Source organism: Hyperolius riggenbachi, chromosome 11 (genome assembly GCF_040937935.1).
Source record: "Hyperolius riggenbachi isolate aHypRig1 chromosome 11, aHypRig1.pri, whole genome shotgun sequence".
Classification (NCBI taxonomy): Eukaryota; Metazoa; Chordata; class Amphibia; order Anura; family Hyperoliidae; genus Hyperolius; species Hyperolius riggenbachi.
The window spans coordinates 94,978,344-94,993,151 of record NC_090656.1 but is presented as its reverse complement, the minus strand read 5'-3'; the positions used below and the strand labels follow the sequence as shown (position 1 = coordinate 94,993,151).

General features: G+C 42.4%; 1 long non-coding RNA gene across 3 annotated transcripts in view; it reads left to right on the top strand.

The window, feature by feature from the left end:
• The window catches only part of LOC137539148 (uncharacterized), a 413,808-nt gene that overhangs the window by 300,879 nt on the left and 98,121 nt on the right, over window positions 1-14,808 (top strand). For all 3 annotated transcript variants that reach the window (XR_011024932.1, XR_011024934.1, XR_011024930.1), the window contains one exon: window positions 2,135-2,356. This is a non-coding gene — a long non-coding RNA (uncharacterized lncRNA). The remainder of the gene's footprint in view (window positions 1-2,134; window positions 2,357-14,808) is intronic.

Below are 14,808 nucleotides of genomic sequence, written 5' to 3'. Positions count from 1 at the left end.
ACAACATAACTGATGCACTGTGAACTAGCCCTTGGAATAACACAATCAGTTACAATGCAGCACTGTGAACAGGCCCATAGAATTGTATGGGCAGTGAGTTGATATGCAGAATTATTCTACAACACAACTGAGCACTGTGAACAGGGCCTTAAGGGCAGACAAAGTAGGTGCTAAATAGAAGGGGTAAGATGTAATTGAAATAGAATTAGGTGATTAAAGCATACAGGGGAAACTTGAAAAAAGTAGAATATCATGCAACAATCCATTTATTTCAGTACTTCAATTTTAGGCTGGTTTCACAGTGGGACGTTACAGGCGCACGTTAGAGCAGCCTGTAATGCACCCCACCGCACAGCAATGAAAAATCAATGGGCTGTTAACAGTGCCCACGTTGCGTTACAGTGTAACGCTGCGCCATAAGACAACGTACTGCATGCAGTACTTTGTAAGCGGCAGAGCCGCGTTAGACTGTTTGCACATGCTCAGTAACGTTGGGGAGGAGCAGGGAGCGGCCAGGCACATGGCTAATTAATATTCACTGCACTCAGTAAAGTGCAGTGTTTACTTCCTGGAGCGGCCGCTCTGTGCGGCGACTGGCTGGCGGGACCACGTGATGCTGCATGTGTCCAAGAGTGCGCATCACGGACGCCAGAGTGAGCTGCACAACGCGGCTCACTCTGACGTCTAAAGCAGGGAGCACCAGGCGTTGCGTTAGGGGCTCGTTATGCGACCATAACGTCCCCTAAAATGCAACGTCCTGGTGTGAAACCAGCATAAAAGGTGAAACTAATACATAAAATAGCAACCCCTTGCAGGTGTTTTGGATTAATTAGCGGATTAGAGTCTGACACTTTGAGCCTAGAATATTGAACATTTTCGCAATATTCTAATCTATTGGTCTGAGATTTTGGGGATTTCTTAACCTGTAACCATAATCATTAAAATTTTACAGAAAATAAAGGCTTGAAATATCTTGCTTTGCATGTAATGAGTTTATTTCATATATTAGTTTTACCTCATATATACTGAAATAAATAGACTTTTGTATGATATTCTAATTTTTCGAGTTTCACCTACAGTATCCATAGCTGCTGTGCTTGTCTTACATTAGCCCTCTATAGGGCCCTCCCACTGTAGTTCTCGGCTGTTATTTTCCTGCATGTTCCCCCTTTACTGCTGCTCCATTAGTGCTCCCCATGACTGTTCTACCCTTATACTGCTTTCCTTGCTTTCAGTTTGCTTTCAATTTGTCTTTTTAGTTTGGCTTTAAAAAAAACGGGATTACTTAGACGAGAAGAAATTTGTATGCACTTCACTGGTTATTCTTCACCTCCATTCTTCTATCCGACGAAAAGTGTACTCGCCTTTCATTTACATTGCTGCTGTTAAAGCGGATGCGAGATAAAAAACTAACTATAACAAGTAGCTTGTCTATATATCTTATCTAAAGTTTAGATAGTTTACACAGCATATCTAGCTGCAAACAGAGGCAGGCTTATCTGTATCTTGATCACTAACCCTGTGAAAAAAACCTAATCCCCCTCCTCCCTCCTACCCTCTGCCTCTGAAATCAATGGCTAGTAACACCTCCTCCCCAGACTGAGCTCCCATGAGCCATTGCTACTGCCAAGGCTCTCTGAAAACATGTGGGCGTGGTTTATTTTGTTTCTAGGGAATTAGAGTATTAAAAGAAAAACAAAAAAGCATTTGGCTTGATGAATGCCCTATAAACAATAGGAAAGGAACACAATTATGCAATGAGTAAAAGTTCACCTCGGATCCACTTTAAGTCTTGTGGAGCAAGAAGACATGTTGCTCAAGACCTGCTGCCCTTATCTCCGCCTCTTCTACTGTCTTATCTCCTACCCTATTGCTTCCAGCAGGACACAGTTAAAGTGTTAGAAGTCATTATTTCAGTACTATTTACAGTATGTTATCATTTAAAAATGTAATGAAAAGGACTCTCTTTTACCTCTTGTCTATAGTTCTGAGACAGAGCTGTATGCTGGGGAACTTTATTTGACTTCTTTAAAATCATTACATCCCCATGTATATGTAAAACATAAAAAGAAAAAAAATCTTGTAAATTATGAATGGATTTTAATTTTTTGCTCTATATTTATATCACTTCTAGGAATGAAGCCAAGCCAAGCGAGCTGCTAGAAAGGGCTACAGATCGTCATGCTGAAAAATGTAACACTGGGCAACTAAGGCGTTAAATGATGCATAAGTGAAACAAGGCTGATCTTTGCTGGGGAACAGGAGGACAGATTGAATCTGCTCTAGCGAACCTAAAGATAATAAAGCAGCCAATTAGCTGGAAAAGAGAAGGTCTGGAGATAGCTCGCAGGACAAGGTGGAGGAAACTCGCCAAAATCTATTAAAATTGCCTTATTTTTAGAAAAATGTTATGTAATATATCTGTTATGAGTAGGTTGGCAAGGTGACTGACTGCATGCTATACGGAGGGCTCCTGTGCAAGTGAACCAGAAGAGACTGTGCTTGGCACACTCTACACCAGTATGCTTTGACATGTGTTAGTACAAGCAGCATAGCCAGCATTCATAAGGAAAGAGAGCATGAGGGCATCATTGCCTACAAATTAGTATGGTATAAAATGTGCATATAGTAATGGTTTTGATAGAATTGTGTACAAGGTAATATTTTGTGATTTTTTTTTTTTTTTGGCGGGGGGCTTACTGCACCTTCCGTGGCCCGCCATCTTCTATGGTTCGCCCACTCTGCCCACTGTATATCCAGGTCAGCACGGTCGGCACCCTTTGACCCGGACACACTGCGCTGCACCTGCACAGTATGTCCTATTGGGCTGCCTCCGTATGCCTCTCCCTTCAGGTTCCCTTTAAATTTTGCATTTTGCATAGAAGATTGAAAGTTCCTAGTAATATGTATAATGTTGAAAGCTTTCCTTGTCAAAGTGACACTGAAGCGAAAAAAAAATGATATAATTAATTGGTTGTGTAGTACGGAAAATTACTGGAAGATTAGTAGCAAAGAAAATATGCTCATATTTTTATTTTCAGTTATATAGCTTTTCTTTTTTGTAACATTGCATCATTCTCTAACATTTTCAGTTTACACACTACTCACTACTCAGCATTATAAATTATTTCAAAGAGCAAGCTAGTGAACTTTTGAACTTTCCTCAGCAGAAAAAAACAAAATACAGTGACAGACTCTTGAGATAATAAGTGTAATGATCTGCTCTGCTGTCTGCACAGGCAGACAGCTTTTTGACCATTTGTTAGGTCTGAGTGCTGCAGGTCCCTGGAAAAGAGACCTGTCTCCACTCTGCAAGCTGCAGAGTTGCTGTTCTGGGGAGGAATTTGCATCCACTTGTCATGCAAATTGCTTAGCTGCTTCCTCTGATGGCTTGCAGTATAAAAAACATTTCCTCCCAGAATTCCTTGCTGGTCCTGATGGTTTGTTCCTGCTAACTTACCTGGAGTCTCAGCCCTTTGCTTTCTGTTTGCTAATATTGTTATCTTAGAGTAGTTCCTTGGGAGTGCCCTAGCATTCCTGTTAGCATAGTCAGGTTGTTTGTTACCTGTATTGCTTTGTACTGTCTATCTGTTGCGATTGTCTTGTCGCCAGCGGTGGTCGACAGGAAATCGTTCTGTCTGTTGGGATCGCATTCGCCCTAGCGGTAGAAGCAGTGGTTCCTTCTGTACTCTGTCTTAGGGGTGCAAGCCAGAGCAGCGGTTGCTACTGGTTGCTCCATCTGTCTGTCTGTCTGGATCGCATTCGCCCTAGCGGTAGTGGCGGTGGTTCCTTCTGTACTCTGTCTAGGAGTGTAGCCAGAGCAGCGGTTGCTACTGGTTGCTCCATCTGTCTGTCTGTCTGGATCGTCTCGGTGAGGTAACCGTTTAGCAAGCGTTCGCGTTATCTTTTGTTTTCGTGCTTCTTTGGTTAGTCAGGGTTGGTACGCTTTGTCGCTATTGTGCTTCTCATGTGGCCATGCCGTGCACGCGCTTTGTCGCTATTGCGCCTAACGTGTGGTGACCTCGTGTAGTTAGTCCTGTCTGCTCCTGTGTGTTGGATTACTGTTTGTTATCAGTTCTGTCTTTAGCAATCGCCATTCTTGCGATTGCGTTCCCACTTCGTTTTCGTTGTTGTGTGTTCACCGTCGCCGGGTGGCGACTAGATTGGTGGACACACATACATTCTGTCTCTGTGCTCTCTCTCTCTCTCCAAGGGCTATCTTGCCCTATATTGCTTCACAACGTACAATTCCCATCTGCCATCTGTGGCAGTGCAGAGGGTTTATTCCTCTGCACTCCACAGCTCCATCTGCCAGTGGGAATTTCCCTCTACAGGTGCATAGCACCATAGCTGGGTTCTGTTATTTTATACGCTTGTGGAGGATTTCCGCAGTGTCAGCGCTCATCTTGTGCGCTGACCACGGAAATAATTCCCCAATCGTTACAATAAGCTTCAGAAGACTGACTTTGTGACTTTGAAAGTCGTGGAGAGATCAGCGGCTCTTTTGCATAGATAACAACTGGAGTTTCTTAACGGTGGCTTAGTGGTTAGCTCTCTTGCCGTGCAGCGCTGGGTCCCCGGTTCATATCCCAGCCAGGTCATTGCATAGATAACAACTGGAGTTTCTTAACGGTGGCTTAGTGGTTAGCTCTCTCGCCTTGCAGCGCTAGGTCCCCGGTTCATATCCCAGCCAGGTCAACATCTGCAAAGAGTTTGTATGTTCTCCCCGTGTCTGCATGAGTTTCCTCCGGGCACTCCGGTTTCCTCCCACATCCCAAAAACATACAGATAAGTTAATTGGTTTCCCCCTAAAATTGGCCCTAGACTATGATACATACACTACACGATACATACATAGACATATGACTATAGTGTGGAATAGATTGTGAGCTCCTCAGAGGGACAGTTAGTGACAAGACTATATATACTCTGTAAAGCGCTGTGGAAGATGTTGACGCTATATAAATACTAAATAATAATAATAACTCTTCCTGTACTGGAAACAATATTAGACTCATATCTCTGCTGGCTGCTGCTAATGTTCTATTTCTTAGTTGTACTACACATACAAATCATTGTATCATAAGTTTACTTTCACTTCAGGTTCCCTTTAAAGTCAAATTATGTAATACAAAGTCTTACATTTAAAAGAAAAAAGTCAAACATTTTCAAAGAATGTGCAATTCCATTATTATATGAGTACATTAAAATTACATTAAATCAAAAGTGCAACAATTCAGTGATATGAAAATATAGGAAATGAAATTACAAACACAAAGAAATGCATTAGAGCAATACAAAGCATGAAAAAATAAGCTAGCAACCAAATTTTGAAGAACATTCAAGTCATATCTATATTTTATTATAGAGGGTGAAAAAGTTATTCAGATAGTATAAAAAGAAATAAAATAATACAACAATACAATAGGAAAAAATCACAAAACAAAAGTTGATATTAGTTCAGAGCTCCACCTGCTGGTTTGACTGAAAAGCTTTGAAGGCTCAAGAAAGGTTTTGTTTTACTGCTACATAAGCAAAACATCGTCACAAGTTCTTCCAGGCAGATCAAGGAGCTGTAATAATGGATTCCACTGGAAACAACTCTAAGGGCTCATTCACACTAGAGCGCTTTGCCGCGATTTTGGCAAAAATGCTTTTTAACAGCGCTCGTGTAATAAAATCCTATGGTTACTTATCTTACTTGGGCGATTCCACAAATTGCCCAAAATTGTGAAACGCAAATGCGTTGCCTGCACCATTTTCAGGCGATTTCCTGTCGATCGCATTTCGGTGCTATAAAAGCGCTAAATGCGATCGCAAAAAAAATCGCCGCAGTGTTCAGTGATTTTTTCGCATGAAATCACGGAAAAATCACTCCTGCAAAACGTCGGCAAAAATCACAGGCGTTTTGCAAACGCAAGTGTGAATGGGCCCTTAGGCTTGATTCACAGTGGTTTGTTGCGTGCATGAAATACGGGCGTGAGGAAAAATGTGCGGGGGTTAAAGATGAAATCATAATAAACAAAAAATATTGTGGCTAACCGGACGCGGGTTGAACACCCCTCCCCCCCCCCCCCTTTATAAAAGGCAGCAGCGTCAGCCATGTTCTCACTCTGTGTGCTGCTGTATTAGTGAGAGAAGGGAGAGACATTGGAGAGATTGGAGCAAAGCGATAATTAGGAGGTCTGTTAGCTTGCTCCTTGCTGATATTTGTTGATGAAAAGCACCCCAAAACAGCTCTTTTGAAAGCTAATGTTCTTCTCATGTGTTTTTTTGTGTATGTGTGCCACCGACACTGCATATACAGCCCTGTCTGTCGCAGCTGGCCCTTACTAATTGCTGTACTGTGCCAGGCCCAGCACATTCAGTGCACAACTTCCACTGCCTCTGTGTGACTGCACTTTGTATAATACAATACCACCACCAGTCAATGTATACCTTTTCCCTGCACCTGTGTGACTGCACAATTGTATTATAGCAGCAGTCACTGCATACCTTTTCCCTGTACCTGTGTGACTGCACAATTGTATTATAGCAGCAGTCAGTGCATACATTTTCCCTGCACCTGTGTGACTGCAAAATTGTATTATAGCAGCAGCCACTGCATACCTTTTCCCCTGCACCTGTGTGACTGCACAATTGTATTATAGCAGCAGTCAGTGCATACCTTTTCCCTGCACCTGTGTGACTGCACAGTTGTATCATAGCAGCAGTCACTGCATAACTTTTCCCTGCACCTGTGTGACTGCACAATTGTATTATAGCAGCAGTCAGTGCATACATTTTCACTGCACCTGTGTAACTGCACATTGTAGTATACCACCAGTAGTCAGGTCAAAAAAGTGTTCAGCACCTCACCTTTATCAAAAGGAATGAGGCATGGATCCTGGAGGGCTACTGCCTGCCCAAAAACGAAGTCAGTCCTCACACACAGTATCTCTGCCTGCACGCCGTGTCACTGCCTGCCCCAAAACTAAGTCAGTCCCCACACAGCATCTCTGCCTGCTGGCCGCTGCTGCCTGCCCCAAGACTAAGTCAGTCCCCACACAGCATCGATTCTCTGTCTGCAGACCACTTGACTGCCTTCTCGGCCACCACCAACAGGGTCCAGGACTCCAGGTGGATTCCTGAATGCTACCAAACATAATAATAATTTTTCTGGTGCGTGTACATGCATGCCTAATTTTTCTGGCTGCACTGCAGCTGCAACAACAAAACAAAAGACATGTACATGTGTCAATTCCCCTTCACGATCGTTACCTTGCTGCGGTGAAGGGGCTTGCGTATCACAATAAAGCAATGACCTATATGAGTGTGTTGGGGGGGGGCACACCCAAGATAATAAGGTCGTTGCTTCATTGTGGACAGACCAAATTCAATCAGCTGGACAATCACTGTTGTTCTGTCATTGAGCTACCTCAGCGAGACCATATGGGCTTGAAAACCGCCATCGCCTGCCCTGCACTCTTGCCATTGTGCGCACCAGTCCAGCCCGGCCATCACTACACAAACAGCTGTTTGTGATGCGTTACACAGTGAGATTGGTCTGTCAGTGTGAAGCAGTACAATACTTACACTAACTGCTGATCCATGTATACGCACGCAAGATGTTTTCAAGCACTTTAGGCCTCCAATTTAGCAATGCAATGTGATTACTGCCTTTTAGGGATTATAACCCTGCTGTGCGTCAAATCCGACATTTTCCCCGGGACTTTTGGCGTGTATACCACTCCGCCATGCCCCCCTCCAGGTGTTAGATCCCTTGAAACATCTTTTCCATCACTTTTGTGGCCAGAAACAGTGTTTGTAGTTTTTCAAGTTCACCTGCCCATTGAAGTCTATTGCGGTTCGAAAAGTTTGCAGGTTCGCAAACTTTTTCAGAAGATCGAGTTCAAGGTTCGCGAACCGGAAACACGGAGGTTCGAGCCATCTTTAATGATAAGTACCATTTGAAAACAGATGGGAAATCAAAACAAAAAAACATTTACTTTAAAAACTGTTTCATAATTAAAAATAAATGTTAGGGCTAGTTCACAGTGGTCAATTGCGTTGCAGAATCATTTTGAATGTCAACCCACTGACCATACAATTCTATGGGGCTGTTCACGGCACTGCGTTGTTGTCATGTTATTCTAACTCACTGCATGCAGGCTTTGTATTAAGGCTATTTCCAGCCTCCACTACAGAACACACCCATTATAATGCATGCCTTATGCAAAAGACCGGAAGCAGGAAGTTTGGGCGCTGGGGCTAGTGGACAATTTAGGCTGCCCATGGGCGCTTATGCAAATATCACTAATTCGGTGCCCAAAGCAGAAATAGGGGCACCCGATAAATATTGTTTTCAACATTACAACATTAAAGTTTTTGAAACATGATATTGTTTTTAAACTTGCAACGTTATAGTTTTTGTCCTATTATTTTGTTTGTATGTAGAAATACAGTATTACGTTATGTAATATGTTAGGGTTTCTACGTTTGTAACGGTGTTTGTGTAGGGGGTTGGTTAGTGTAAAGCATGGCCAGGGAGCTCTTAGGTTTAGACACCACCAGGGTAAGGGTCTTAGGGTTATGCACCAGGGGAGGGTTCTGTGTGAGAGTAGGGTTAGGTTAAGCTGTATTCAATATGTTAATGAAAACTCTATGAAGTCTCATTAACATACCTTCTTTGGGTAATTTTAAGGACCTTTTCAGTTCTTAGGGCCCTTTTCCACCAGCGCGTTTGCACTGGCTGAATCGCAAAGTCGCAAACCGCTAGCGATTTTACAATCGCTACGGTTTGCTTTTTAACATAGGAATCGCAAGAGGTCATTTCCACTACCGCGATTCGTTTTTTACCCGAACGCAAACACGCGGTGGAGCGATATTTGCCGCGATTTTGCTATGCAGTGCATAGCATAGCAAAATCGCGGCCGCAAAACGTCGGGGAATCGCCGGTTTTGCGATTCAGCAATCGCTAGCGTTCAGCGTGAACGCTAGCGACTGCAGGTGGAAAAGGGCCCTTAAGGTGGTTTACAGGAATTATTTTATTTTTATTTTTTGTTAAAAAAAAAGTACTAAAATGTTAAAATGTTTCCTTTTACTGCAACAGTTTCTATAAACTAACCTTCTTGCACTTACAAATGTAAAAAAAAAAAAAATGCTTTTTTACAAATGTAAAAAAAAAATTGGGTAAAAAGTTAATTTGAAAGTTTCCTTGCTTAGTGGGCTCTTAGAAGGTATTTTATTGATAACAGTATCCTGTACATGTGTTTTCTGTAACTGCACCCTCTTTAGTCAAGGAGGTGTGGGAATTTTTTTTCCTACTGTGCTGGGAGCTTTTTGGCCTAGAAACTGCCCAGGCCTTCATCGCATGCAGAGAATACAACAGTAGACTAGAATGAGCTATCATCACTGTCAGGAAACTTAATGCTACAACAGGCCTACTCTACACCTTACTTGTTACCCCCCATTTGGCATAGATTCCCTCCACAATATTGCTTACAAATATTCATATGTGTTACTGCTGACTAAGTACTTCCATATATACAGAGAAAAATGCAAACACAGCAGCCTAACAGCACAAGAAATCTCCAACAGCTTTATAATACAGTTTACCAGTGTTATTTATGTCAGTGCTTTTGAATGCACAGCTACAATTCCAGATGAAAAAGGATTGTGAAATGTATAGACATACAGGCTCACAGTCTTAAGAAGATTATGCAATTTCAGTAAGTACCATCAGTACGAGTCAGTTTACATCTTTCCCGCTCCCTCAAAGTCTGATTAAATTCATTTGTTATTAGCATGTAGGGATGGCTGCATTGATGTAGGCTATGTGGGCAAAAGTGATCAGCATGTACATTTCATGTATTAGGGAATGTAAGCGGCTATTCGTTTTCAGCTATTATACATACAGAACAGGATATATATATATATATATATATATATATATATATATATATATATATATATATATATATATATATATTATTTATTCATAGTTTTTATTTATTTTAAATCTGTGGTTTGTGACTGTTTTGCCATGTGAATCTTGTAGTACATTTAAATAAAATTCTGAATTATTGTTGCATAGACCAATGACCTGAGAATATCTGGAAAGTGGTTTGCGCGCATTAACTCTTGCGGCGCTAACCCATATGTTAGCGCGTGAACTGGAAAGTTTTGATTCACAAAAGCATGATAACTGATAGCACGGCCGTGCTATGCAGTTACCACGCGATGTGACGCGCGTAAAGGCTTACACCCACGTGCTAAACAAAGGTTAAACCTTTGCGCATGTCACATCACGTGGTAACTCCATAGCACGGCCGTGCTATCAGTTATCATGCTTTTGTGAATCAAACTTTTCCAGTTCACGTGCTAACATAAGGGTTGTTGCCCCAAAAGTTAATGCACGCAAACCTTTACTATTAAGCACGCAAACCCAGGGCCGGCCCTAGACTTTTTGCTGCCTGAGGCAAATTTAGAAAAAATTGCCGCCGCTGCCGCCCCGATCCCCCCCCCCCCGGTGGGGGCCGCCGAGCCGGAGGGGTAGCTGGCAGGACAGGGGTATTGGGCCTAGCGGTGGGGAGGGGGGTCTGACCCCCCCCCTCCCTCACCTAGGTCCCCCCGCTCCACTGACGTCACTTCCTGCAATGCCGCCCACTGTATTGTAAGTGGACGGCATTGCAGGAAGTGACGTCAGTGGAGCGCACGCTGGAACGCGGAAAAGGTGAGTCCTCCCCGCCTGTGCCTCTTACTATCGGGTATTGGCTGCTACCTATTTAAAGCTGGAGGGGAGCACAGATCGGGGGACCCAGGTGGACCCCCCTCCCCACCGCTAGGCCCAATATCCCCGTCTTGCCTGCTACCCCTCCGGCTCGGCGGCCCCGCACCCACGGGCGGGCGGGTGCCGCCCCTAGAAGTTTGCCACCTGAGACAAATGTTTCACCCCGCCTCATGAGCGGGCCGGCCCTGCACAAACCTGTATGCCCGCTAACGCACGCGCTAAGCTTATCACGGCCATGATAGCATTCATCACGGCTTTGTGAATCGAGCCCATTGTGCGATAAATATAGTAACATGAAAGTCCATAGACTTTCGTTTTAACATTCACAGTATAGCAGTGACTTATTGAGCAGTGCATTTCAGCATGTTGGGAGTGAGTAAAACATACTGCAGCATGTAGTAATGCACGCTACGTGCGTTTCAGCACATGGATCATGCAGATAAGCCCATGAGTCAGCTGTTTTCCTTTCACTCTACGTCACTTCATAGAGGTTTGACAATGCAGTAAAACATAGGAATGCAAGGAAACGCACAATGAAATGCACAAAAACACACTGACAAATTCATGCGTTTTTATATGTATTTGAATGCATTTACTAATGTAAATGAGCCCTAATGCTGGACAAACACGGTTCGCTTCTGCCGCCTGATTCTCCGCTCAATCGTTTTTGCCGCTCGATTCTGCAGTCAGTTCTCATCTTCCGCTTGTTTTTCTTATCTTTTTCCATTCACTTCTATCAGGAATCGAGCGGCAAAACGATTGAACGGGAGATCGGACATGTCTGAAATATCTAACCATCTATCTGCCTCGAAAACGAACCGTGTATTCCCAGCATTAGAGTGAAAAATTAGAGTGAAAAATAGATCTGACCCTTGTAGAGACTAGAGAGGTTCAAACTATCGTGAAAGCAAACTCCCCTTTCCCCCTTTCCTGTCTAAGAAAGTTATGAGGTAAAAGCAGATAGGGATTTTCCATTGAACTACAGCATCTCTGGAATGTGAATTAGACTCACCCCTCAGATTATGGTAGCGTGAGCATGAAATGATTATGACATATATTTCTCTATATTTTGTTACAGATCCGTGTCCTGTTACACAACGTTTGAAGGACAATATTACAATGTTTTTACAGTAATGTTTCCACCGTTATAAATATTCAGCCCCTCTTGCCGCCTCTATTTCAGCCACCAAACTAACAGCTGAGTACAAATGTTAATAGAGCTCCACTTCTATTTCTAGCATTTTCCATTGACTGCTATTTGGATACAAAATGGCTTCAGGTGTCCCCTTACACACAGCGAGCTGGCATGACTGGTAGGCCTTGTTTTGGTATAGAGATAAAAGGCTGTAAAAATAGTAGGCCTTTAATTGGCCTCAGACAGTCTTTTTCTGGACGGTGACAGTATTTTAGTTCTGTGGAGTTGAAAATAAATTCCAGTAGGAAATATTGTCCCTTGTATTAAATGGAAGCTGAAACTCTCCTGAGAAGTGTGACAAAAACAATGTCATTCTCCCGCAGATCGTGCAGGAGGTGTGAACTGCACACAAGCCGGGTGTTGAAACAAAATTCATTTTCTGTTATATTTCCTCTGTACATTGTAGAGTGTATTGGAATTTTTTCTTTCACTTTTTTTTTAACACGTATTTGTATTTTCTGACATCTCTTAACCATGTGAGGCTGTGAAAAGGTACTGGAGTCGCCCCATTTCTTCATACTTCACAACTTGATACATGCTCAATTTTCCAGAGTTTCTGAGAAATTCCACTAGATGGTCCAATTACCTGAAATTTGATGTAAGAAAAAGACACCGAGAGCCCAATATGGTGTAGTATGCTCAGGACAATAGTGAATAATGTAATGTGAGAAGGACATACTCACAAACGAGGGTTACCGCTGAGGCAACCACTGTGTATGCAGGTGAGGAGATTAGACCTGTCCTCACTCAGGGTTAAGAAGTCGCTCTCTGTAGATAGACGAAAGGTAGGGGTGGGTCCCCCTTCCACCAAGGGTGGACACTATAATGACTCTGATAAACAGAGGCGCCAGCAAAATAAAAACAATAATTAAAAGTTTTAAAATATGCTGGGGAGGCAGTGGTGGACTTACCTCCGAAAGCAGACTAGACTACTTGTCTGACATAAATAAACACTTTATTAGTACCCCAATAGATGCAACGGACCAAGCCCGCTTCATCAGGCAATAAAACAGGGGACAAAACAGTAGCTCTCAGGTAGCACGTATAGCGCGTCTGTGAAATTTGATGTGCTCTTTGTATACATGTGCATATGTATATATATATATATATATATATATATATATATATATATATATATATATATATATATATATATAGTGGGATGCGAAAGTTTGAGCAACCTTGTTAATTGTCAAGATTTTCCTGTATAAATCGTTGGTTATTACAATAAAAAATGTCAATTAAATGTATCATATACGAGACACACACTGTGATATTTGAGAAGTGTAATGAAGTTTATTGGATTTACAGAAAGTGTGCAATAATTGATTAAACAAAATTAGGCAGGGGCATACATTTGGGCACCACAAAAAATAAATGAAATCAATATTTAGTAGATCCTCCTTTTGAAGAAATTACAGCCTCTAAACGCTTCCTGTAGGTTCTAATGAGAGTCTGGATTCTGGTTTAAGGAATTTTGGACCATTCCTCTTTACAAAACCTCTCTAGTTCATTCAGGTTTGATGGCTTCCAAGCATGGACAGCTCTCAATTATATTCAGGTATATTCAGGTCTGGGGACTGAGATGGCCATTCCAGAACGTTGTACTTGTTCCTCTGCATGAATGCCTTAGTGGATTTTGAGCAGTGTTTAGGGTTGTTGTCTTGTTGAAAGATCCAACCCTGGGGCAGCTTCAGCTTTGTCACAGATTCCTGGACATTGGTCTCCAGAATCTGAGGATACTGAGTGGAATCCATGCGTCTCTCAACTTTGACAAGATTCCCAGTCCCTGCACTGACCACACAGCCACACAGCATGATGCAACCACCACCATATTTTACTGTATATAGCAGGTGTTTTTCTTGAAATGTTGTTTTTCCTCCATGCATAACGCCCCTTGTTATGCCCAAATAACTAAATTTTAGTTTCAGCAGTACACAGCACCTTATTCCAAAATGAAGCTGGCTTGTCCAAATGTGCTTTAGCATACCTCAAGCGGCTCTGTTTGTGCTGTGAGCGGAGAAAAGGCTTCCTCTGCATCACTCTTGCATACAGCATATCCTCTTGTAAAGTGCGCCGAATGGTTAAACGACGCACAGTGACTCCATCTGCAGCAAGATGATGTTGTAGGTCTTTGGTGCTGGTCTGTGGGTTGACTCTGACTGTTCTCACCATTCGTTGCTTCTGTTTATCCGAGATTTTTCTTGGTCTGCCACTTCGAGCCTTAATTTGAACTGAGCCTGTGGTCTTCCATTTCCTCAATATGTTCCTAACTGTGGAAACAGCTGAAATCTCTGAGACAGCTTTCTGTATCCTTCCCCTAAACCATGATGGTGAACAATCTTTGTCTTCAGGTCATTTGAGAGTTTCTTTGAGACCCCCATGTTGCTACTCTTCAGAGAAATTTAAAAGAGAAAGGAAACATACAATTGACCCCCTTAAATACTCTTTCTTATAATTGGATTCACCTGTGTATGTAGGTTACAATAATTAGTTCTAAAGGTTTTGGAATCAATAAAATGACAATTGACAGTGCCCAAACTTGATGCACCTGCCTAATTTTATTTAAACAATTATCGTGCTCTTTCTGTGAATGCAATAAACTTCATTTCACTTCTCAGATATCACTGTGTGTCTCCTATATGATATATTTAACTGACATTTTTTATCGTAACAACCAACAATTTATACAGGAAAATCATGACGATTAACAACGTTGCCCAAGCTGCAGGCTGCGCGCGCACCTCCTGTTAGTGGGCGAGGAGTTGGAAAAGCTGGTTAGTGATCCGATTACATATAGGAAACTCAGAGGGAACCCATGTAAGACATATACGGAGGAATT